The sequence below is a fragment of the Pholcus phalangioides genome, unplaced genomic scaffold (genome assembly GCF_987345545.1).
Source record: "Pholcus phalangioides strain wild (caught in Gottingen) unplaced genomic scaffold, Ppha-v1.0 ptg000017l_1, whole genome shotgun sequence".
In the NCBI taxonomy this organism is placed as follows: Eukaryota; Metazoa; Arthropoda; class Arachnida; order Araneae; family Pholcidae; genus Pholcus; species Pholcus phalangioides.
In genome coordinates, this window is record NW_028301610.1 from 17,974,698 (window position 1) to 17,984,353 (window position 9,656).

The 9,656-nt window shown below is 35.0% G+C and overlaps 1 long non-coding RNA gene across 2 annotated transcripts; it reads right to left on the minus strand.

The window, feature by feature from the left end:
• Positions 1-1,428: 1,428 nt before the first annotated feature.
• Positions 1,429-8,807, minus strand: LOC149072470 (uncharacterized). 2 transcript variants are annotated; one of them, XR_016194394.1, is made up of 3 exons: positions 8,764-8,807; positions 5,063-5,359; positions 1,429-1,714 (listed from the first exon to the last, which is right to left on the minus strand). It is a non-coding gene; the product is annotated as an uncharacterized LOC149072470 (long non-coding RNA). The 2 variants fall into 2 exon arrangements; XR_016194395.1 differs by having other exon boundaries at positions 4,029-5,359.
• Positions 8,808-9,656: the final 849 nt, after the last annotated feature.

Consider the following 9,656-nt stretch of genomic DNA (forward strand, 5'->3'; position numbering starts at 1 on the left):
GTGGTAGAGTGGTCATAGTGACGAACTCGTATCATGAGCACCGTGTTCGAACCCCACCATTGCCACAGTGGTGGTCGGCCGAAGTTGGTTTCTTCTGGCTCCTAACTTTGAGGTGCAAATGTGAGCAAATCTCCTCATTAAAAAAGTCTCGCCACAGAGAGCAACAGACCTACAACGATACAATTACTTAATCATTACACTTCAATCACAGTTAGAAAAACTAGGGGCAGATAGCAGCACTAAGCATAAACGCTGAAACAAACTCCACATCAGGTTTCACTACATGCACATTCCAATATGTACCAGTTCTTTATAATATTTGCAAAGGAATATGGAGGAGGTACATGTGTGGTTTATTAGTAGTCTACAGTTACAGCTGTATTTTTTCATTGTTGCTCCAGTGATAAAGAGCATGCGTGGACAATGTCCAAGAGGACCTGACAGTTGGTGTAAGCATCAGAAAGCTGCATGTGAATGACATAAAATTACTGAAATCTCCTGCTGGCCTCTCTAATAACAGCATAAATGTAATAAAGCCAACATACATGAGTCCTTGTGCACAATCCCTGTTTCAAAGTGCTTGCATGGTACGTTGCAGAACAGTGTGATTTGGACAATTTTGCCTGTAGGGGCACTTTTATCGAACTGCAAACAATGCTTTTGGGGACTATTGCAGTTCTGCGTTTTAATTCTGGCTATATAGACATACTGTCTGTACTTGAAACCTAGGAATCCTAATTGATGAACTAGTGTCTATTTACTCTGGGTTGGGCGATGCACATGTGACATGTTCGAGATATCATGCAACACTGGCAAAAATGACCAGAAAAAAAAAAAGAGCAAGAAAGTCAAAATTAGAGATATTTGAAGCAAAGGAAGTTCTGTCATACAAACATGGAGAATTCTGAATGTTAGGAGTGTATGTGAAACATTTTTGTTAATGCATTTACTGATTTACATCATTCTTGTCTGCTGCAAACCTGATGCCTACAAAACTTTACAAGATATAAATTTTTTCCTGGGGTTCTGTACAGCTATGAGTATGCAATGAACTAGGATCTAAGCAATATCTTTGAAACGTTTTGTGATTTACACGATTTTGAATTTAAAATATTGAGTTTTTTTAAATAAAGTTTTTTTCACGTAAACCATACCTTAAAATTTTTAAATTTTTTTGTATTTCAAAACTTTTAGTTCATTGAACAGAACAATATTATAGCAACGTACTGTGTCAGAACAAGTTGATTTAAGTAGTAGTATTTCACAAACAATGTTTTGCATAAATACTAAAATTATGCTAATTTTAGACGTATAATTACTCTAGGCAATATACATTTTTTTTTAAAAATATTAATGAAAAACATTTTCTTATGTTTACATATGTTAAAAAACACGTCTTTTAGTTTTATTCCACATTCAAATTAAAAACAAGCATTTCATCCAAAATACATTTTTGAAAAAGTACCTCACACGTAGTCAGTCACCTTAATGCATGCTTCTCAAATAAAATACACATTATTTAAATAACTGAATTACACTTAACTTTATAATGCTATTTCCTATGCGAGTTTAATGTTACAAAATTATAAATGGTCAGATACAGAAAAATTTCAAACAAAATGTAGAAAAATTAGACTTGCCTTTAAAGAAATTTGCAAAAATCATACAAGATCTGTCTGTCATTTCCTTCAGAATACACCATACTCTCAATGCTCTGTAGTATAAAATATTAACATTAATACCACTCAAACTGAAGTTTCACTCATAAAAATTAATTGTGGTGTTTGGTCAGAACACGATATCTCCAAAAAATGGTTTTTTGATCTAAAAGAAAGTCTTGCTAATTATAACTAATTAGAAGTGAGATAAATGTGCAAACATGCGCGTACAGCTAAACAACATGCTGATGTATGATATTTTTATTTGTATTTGTATGATTTATTTTTGATTTTCAAATCGCAATGAAAATGCTCATATCTCAAAAATGTGATTTTGGAGTTATGTTCTGACCAAACACCACAGAATTACTCATGCAATACATTAATAAAGTGCTTAATAAGCTGTGTTATACATGCAACCATTAAAAAAAAAAAAAAAAAAAAAAAAAAATCAAAATCATGATACATATAGAACCTGCAGCAATTAAGGAAAGTATGAAAATTAAATATAGAATTTGGCACTCATTTTGCATTGAATTAAAAAAGAAATTTTTAACAAAATATACAGTGGGGTCTGACTGGGTGGCATGTAGTTTTTTTAGGATGCATTATATTTTTAAGCGTTTTTGCACATTGCAAGTGTATGTATCACGTTTGCATGTCAACTTTTACCCCCAAAATATACGATTGGAATTTTCATGATAGGGTTTAGAGAGCCTTGAACTGTTTCACGTCATTAAGACAGCCCGAAAATGAGCATTAATAAGACAAACATAAGATGTGGCATTATCGGTAGGCCAAACAAAATATATTACAATACATGCTATTCCTATTTATGAAGGGAATTTATTATTTACGAATATATATTCGTAATAATCGAATATGGTTATTCGAAAAATCTGGTTCCTTTTTGAGTGAAAGTGGGTTCTCCTAAAAAAAAAAGAATCTTGAAAAAAAATTATGCCCCCCCCCCCCCATAATTCACTGTATCTATGAATTTTCTTCCAGCATGCCGTCTTTGATCTTATATTTCTTCTTTGAGACCGAGTGGTGGGTCATGTTCTGGGTAGGAGAAGATATCTGTGAATCAAGTATAATTCATTTCTAAAAACGTGTGTTCTATCTAAAGGTTCATTTACTTTCATTGTCTACTAGTAGGAAAAACTTGCAAAAAAGCTCATTAGCACTGAGAATTTAATGTATGGAATTCCGCAGATGTAATAAATCTAAAACAAATATAAAGTTGATCCCCCTTATAACGTTCCTCCCATTTAGAACATTTTTTCACTTAGTACAACTTATTTCCGTGGTCCCAACAATAAGTAATCCTCATTAAGATTTCTCGTTCAAAGTGTTTTTCTGTTTACGTTTTTTATGGCAGTTTTTCGAAAAAAGTTATAAGCAGGATCCACTTTAATTAACAGGAAGCACACATTTATATATTTACTAATAAATCAATCTATAAATTCCCTTCTGAGTGATTTTTTATTTCTTTAAAAAAAATCTTAGCACTTTCAATATCTTCTGATCAAATTTAAAGCAAATTATATTCCCTCTCTCAGACACTATCTTCTGATTCCCTATTCATACTTTGGTTTTCTTTCAAATCCTCCATGGGTTAATTTTTAATATTGACACCTCCAATATTCTAATGAAACTTTCACATTTCTCTGTTAGACTCAATCATTCCCAAAAATTACAGCCCATCTTTGCCTCTTTAGATTGTCACAAATTTAGCTTTTTCCCAAGAACTATTATCGACTGGAACAACCTACCATCAAATATTGTAGATTGCACCACGATTTCAGAACTCTCTCGTACCATCAATCGTCACTTTCACCATATATAAATTCCGCATCCTCTTGCATAGGCCTCGGCCAATCAATATTGAATAAATAAATGATTTTTTCCCCCTCCCTGATGGTCCACCACTCTGATCTGTCGCCATTTAACTGGCACATATTTTTACACCTGAATATGGGAGCCATGTCAGATTTGTGCTGGAGAAACTTAACAGGGGGCAGCTTGTGTGTGTGCGCCCAGCATTTGGCGTGTTTTGTGTTCAGTAGATGGTGCCATCTAGCGCCATAACTAGATACTTTCTCTAACAGAGCAAGCACACCCATGTGATGTGGAAGCAGTCATAAAGGGTGAATTTGGTGCCCCCTTCTAGTCCAGCCCAGGACTTACCTGTCCCTCCCAGTTGCGACCCTGCATCTATCCTCCAAACTAGCAATGCTTGCATTTGAAATTTAATACGTACATATTTGTGTTGTAGGTCTGTGTGATCACAGCGGCAACTAAAAGTTTCAAAGGAATAGACAACTAAAAATTTGAAAAACTTAGAAAATCATATTTTTAACCAATTACCATTGTGCAATCATAAGATCCAAACCCGGATTTTCACCAAAAGCAAAATTTTTTGGGGATTTATAAGGGATTTCTTTCCTTCTTATAAAGAGGCTTCTTTAAAAAAAAAGAAAAAAAAAAGACATTTCTTTTACATTTACATTTCAACACATTTCATATTTTACATACATTATATTTCAATTACATTTTGAGAAAAAATTCGGCCAAGGATGTTTGCTTTTAGGAAGATATCTACTGAATGGTTTGCCAATATTCAAACGGCAACATCAATTAAAAAATAATTAAAAAAAATATATCTTCATTAAATGCACATATATTTTTATTTTTTAACATATTGAGCAAAAAAACGAGGCATTTTCAGGCATCAAAGCTTCCAAGACAAAAACTCTGGGATGGACTGTAAGCACCCTCTCGAATAAGAGGGAAAAGAAACTATCCATGTTTTTGCCCCAGATAGAAAAGATGAAAAATTTATTAGATGGATACTAAAGGATTGGGAATCTGCTGATATTCACAGTTCAAAATTATATTCTAGTTTAAAGGCATCTAAAATATCATTCACCAATGAAGCTTTCCCTTGACCTATCCAGAGCCATCAACAAACTTTTCTCTTTCTCCCATGTAATTTTACTCTCTCAAAAAAAGTTTTCTTCTGGTATATCCTTCAAATCGTCGCTATTTTTATTTATCGTATCCAATTTAGAATAATCACCAATCACTTTCATATCTCCCAAATCATATTCCGGTAAGAGTTCCTCCTCAATTTCTTCTTCCAGTACTGAAAGTCTTTCTGTTTGTCGATACCATGATTTAAAATTACAGATATTTTAAATTCAAAATTGTGGACAAAGAAAAGAAAAACTTCTGCAAGATATACCACACTCAAGAAAGGTTTCTTTTAGACTTAAAGAAAATTCTGAGTTTTGAAAAGAATACTTCTCTTAAGCCATCAACTCCAACTCAGTCATGACCAACCTTCCAAACACATATATAACTTCATAATGAAAGATATTGTACACAAATGAAATGCAGACCTAAAGATCCTTCTTATAATTATGACAATGAAGTGTTGATAGAGATAAAAACCAGACTAGGGCCTGAGATAAGACTAGCTGGTATTGAGAGAGGGCGGCAACTGGTCCCCTTCTTCCTTTAACACATATGGAAGGTGAAGAGTAGATACGAAAAAGAGAAACAGAAGTTGTTGAAAGATTTCATGAGCTAGTGTGGTCCTCTAAAAGCTCTGGCACAGCAACACTTCCTCCATGGAAAGAAAGGTGGATATGATCATTTCTCAGGAATAAATGTTAAACAGCAAACGTTCAAAGAATCTGAAAGAAAAGTTTCAAAAATTTTGTCTCATTAAAACATATACAATAAAATATGATAATTGAAAATAATATAATAGTTATGAGAGATTAGTAGATAACAGTTATATGATATTTAGTACAAAATCACATTATTCCTCTTTTTGAATGATATCAAACACGAAAATATAATGTATTAAAAAATAGAGATAACGAAATAATAATGGATTTAAAAGAAATTAAGATATGCAGTTTGCCATCGCTCGACTGTATGTGAGTTTGATGTACTCACTACCTTACTCATCATTTAAGGATTAAATTTTAACCCACGTTTGTTAGTTAGTGCTTTAGCCTCGTATGCCTAGGTCATTGTCCAAGAGAAAGCTCCACACGGCCTCCAGCTTGAACACTCGGAGTTAGCAAGGTCCACCACTGGGAAGTATAATCACTGACTTGATGGCAGGAAATGTGGACTCCCTCTGGCCTTGGAACTCAAAGTTTCAAAGCAAAATATTTGTATTGTTGTGTGGTGAGCGCAGAGCTGATTGGAAATGTTCTGCGGTAAAAATTCCCACAATATATAGCGATACACTTTTCTTAGAATTCATCCAGATTGTTCGATGGCATACGTCAGAGTTTTCGCCATATTCTGCTTTGGGGCATCATAGAATCAGATAAATTCCTTAAGACAACACATTTCTGCTTTTGTGCAACACATTCTTCATTACATAACAAAGTTATTCAAATTAATATGAGAACTACTTTGAAGCATTACATTGCACAGCTACTTTTGAAGATAAAATTTCATTTTTAAAGCGGGACTTTTCAGTATAAAAAAAAAAGTTACACAATGCTATTTTTCTAACAGTCTGTGAAGCCGTAATGCATGATGATGCCCTGCAATGAGATAATGAAGCTAATTTTCCCATATTTCTCAGATTTAATGTCTCTTTACATACTCAGCAATAAGTGGAGTTTTGTAAGTGGCAGCAGATGAGCTGCACTAGTCTTGTGTTCACACACAGTCTAATTCACATAATTACGATTGTTTTAGAAACATTAAAGTGTGTTTTAATGGTACACAAAATTTTGTTAGTTGTTTGCAACTTTCATGTGTAATGAAGGATGTGTAAATTGTTTGTAGAAAAATCGAAAATTCGTCACATCATTTGGTTACACTGGAAATTGAAACTTATTGTTTCAGGGCTGCAATCGTAATAAATTCTGTCTTGCCACAACAGTCAAACACTATGGACATTGTCCTCAACAACCTAGCTGGTGCAAGGGCAAAAAAAGTGGCCACATGCACAATTACACACAAGAAGGTACTATTGTCTTGTCTGGTGGAATCTCAAAGTGATATAATCTTCTATTACTTTCTTTCCAGTGGAGGAACAATCAATGCCAGAATACATTGTGGCTATTCAGACAATATTCATGAAATTTTAAAGCAGAAAAGCATATTGCTCGTGTGAACTGCAAGGACGTTCTTTAACTCCAAAACAACAATGGGCAGCACAAAGTGGAAGCCATGAAGATAAAAATTCAGGACCACCCTCCATATTCTACAGACCTTGCTCCCACTAACTTCCACCCAGGGCAGCAACTAAATACTTTGTCACCCGAGGGAAGCCAGAATTTTGGTGCCCCTTGCATGTAGAAGTAGTAGAGGGTGAATTATGTGCCCAATCTGATCCGGGGCACCAGAGCCACCTGCTATACAGAATCACTTGAACAAGAGCAAACCAAATAATTCTGAAAAAGAAAAAAAATAAAATCTCTATTTTTCTCAACTCCCGATTTTTTTCAACGAACTTTCAAAAAAATAAAACAGATGGTTGAATGTTATAGATAATGAAGATTATTTCTCAATCCTTTTTTCCAAACAAATTTCTGGCAAGAACTTTGTTTCCCACCTAATATTTTATGCAACAAAAACAGGGCTGACCCAGGATGAAAATTCAGGAAAATCATGTGGGGCAACCCAAAGATGATTGAAAAGATTTTAACCCTTTATTTGTGACCGTGTTGCTCTCAAGCAACATAGTTTTCTAATGTTTTTGAAGTAAAGAGATTTTATATTTTGAGCTAGTTTTCAGCATTGGCGATTTGATTGATTTTCACTTGTGAATTGCACCCAAAGTTTCTACAATCGATAGTAGATGGCTCAAAAGTACACCTATCTCCTACTTTTGGATATGTCAATTAAGGACGGCTGTTAAACTAAGATTTCAGAGTGAAATATGAAATGTGTAGGAGAAATATTCATGTGTATTTCTAAACCAGGGCCCGACAAATTTAACTATATAAAGTCCAAAACACCCGAAGACGGCCCAGATAGGGAGTATGGGTATGTTTTGGATTTGTGAAAAAGAGGAAGAAAATAAAAGATCTTGTCTAGGCAGAAACCTGGGAAACAAGTCTGATAGTCTCATAGAAGAATGAATAATAAAAGAATGAAACGAGAGAAAAAAGATTAGTCTAGACTTGGATGAAGCTATTAAAAAAAAAACTGGCTGTAAAAAAAAAGTTTGTGTTGTAAATACATGGTTGGGCAATCGATACGAGTGCAAAGAAACAAACAGCGAGTCGAAAAATTCCTAAGGGTAATTACAGATAATCTTATGAATGCCAGTAAGAAAACACAGCGGAACAGCTTTGATATAAGGGACTGTCCCTTATACCAAAGCTGTTCCAAAGAAATATGCAAAACCAACATATACAAGACATACTCAGAGTCAAACATTCAGCACCCACAGATCTAGAACACCTCCAATGTCTCTCGACATTCCTGATTGCCTGTAAAGTGGTAGGCAGGTACTTCTAGTATGGTAAGGGGAGCCTCAGAAAAATCCCTTTGCCCGGGGGTCTAAGATGCCCTTAAGATGGCCCTATTTACTTAGGTTACTGGCAAAATGAAAGGAACACCCAAAATATCAATATTTTGGAGCCAGGGAGGAAGATGTTGGTGACATGTTTTGGCATAATCAAAAACTTGGCGTAGGCCTATACAGTGTATTGGGAATCAACCCAATGGACACCAATTAATTGTTAGCCAGTTAAAATTATGTGGTCGGTAAAAAATTTTATCAACTGGGGAAAAAGTAAAAAGTACATATATAAACCTATAGACAGTGTCGGGCTCTGGGCAAAGTGATATTCTAGGGCCTCTAATAAGCAGAAAATACCTACTTATAAACTGCTATGGTTTCGCACAAAAGCCATAGCAGCAAATCTGAACACGAGGCCCGGGTGGGACCATGCGATAAGACATGCGATGCCTGTAGATCTATTTTGGATTTATAGGCATTGCAGCTACTTTACTTAGAAAAAAAATGTAAAAAAACCCCCGAAGCATGCCTCCCCCCTCCATCCTTAAGCCGGGCCCCTCCGTATTAAATTGACAACGTAAAAAAAATAATATTTACCTCGGGCCCTGCAGCAACCATAAAAAAAACACGCAACAAAATCTGCAGCAGGACGGTTATAACCATAAAAGAGATGTTCTGTTGCCATGTCAAAAATAGAATGTTTACACAAAGCAAGCCACCTGGCAGCCCAGTTCATTAAAAGTTTGTTGACCAGATAATGTAATAAAAAAACCGGGACATAATGAAAATTCTTTGATAAAAACCCCGGATTTTCTTAAAAAATATTTCTCAGAAAGCGTTACAGTGATGAACTGCACAGCAATAGCCAAAATTACCTGTTAGTAATACTGCAGAACTTTTCTTGATAACGGACACCCAAATTTTTGTCCGCTTTTACATTTTATCACTTTTACCCCCCCCCCCCGGGCGAGATTATGCATAATTCTCAAATAAAGTCGGAAAGTCTGATATAGAAAATAATTTATATATGTATAACCTTTCTTCTCTTCATTAAACTAATTAGTTATTTTCGCCCGTGCATGATATATGCACCACACATATTTTGCAACAAAAAATAAATTTAATTAAAATAAGTGAAGATGAAAACATTCATAAAGGCGCGTATACACTAGCGCGCGGATCATGCAATGAAAGCATTCGCAATTGGTTCAGTAATTTGTACGGTGTTGTGAACGATTCTTGGGCTGTTTTTACTGGACCCACCTCGAATCGGTATTTTCAACGAACACAAAGAGAATTTGTGTACCCACGAGCGGATTAGAACCACTGCAGGGGGTCGTGCGTTGCAAGATCTGCGCGCTAGTGTATAAGCGCCTGAACACAACTATCCGTCTTGTAAGGCGTCTTTCTTCACACGCATCAACAAAACCAAAAAATTACTATTCGAATTCATCAACCTGGACCATAGTTATGTCCAATTAATTATATCA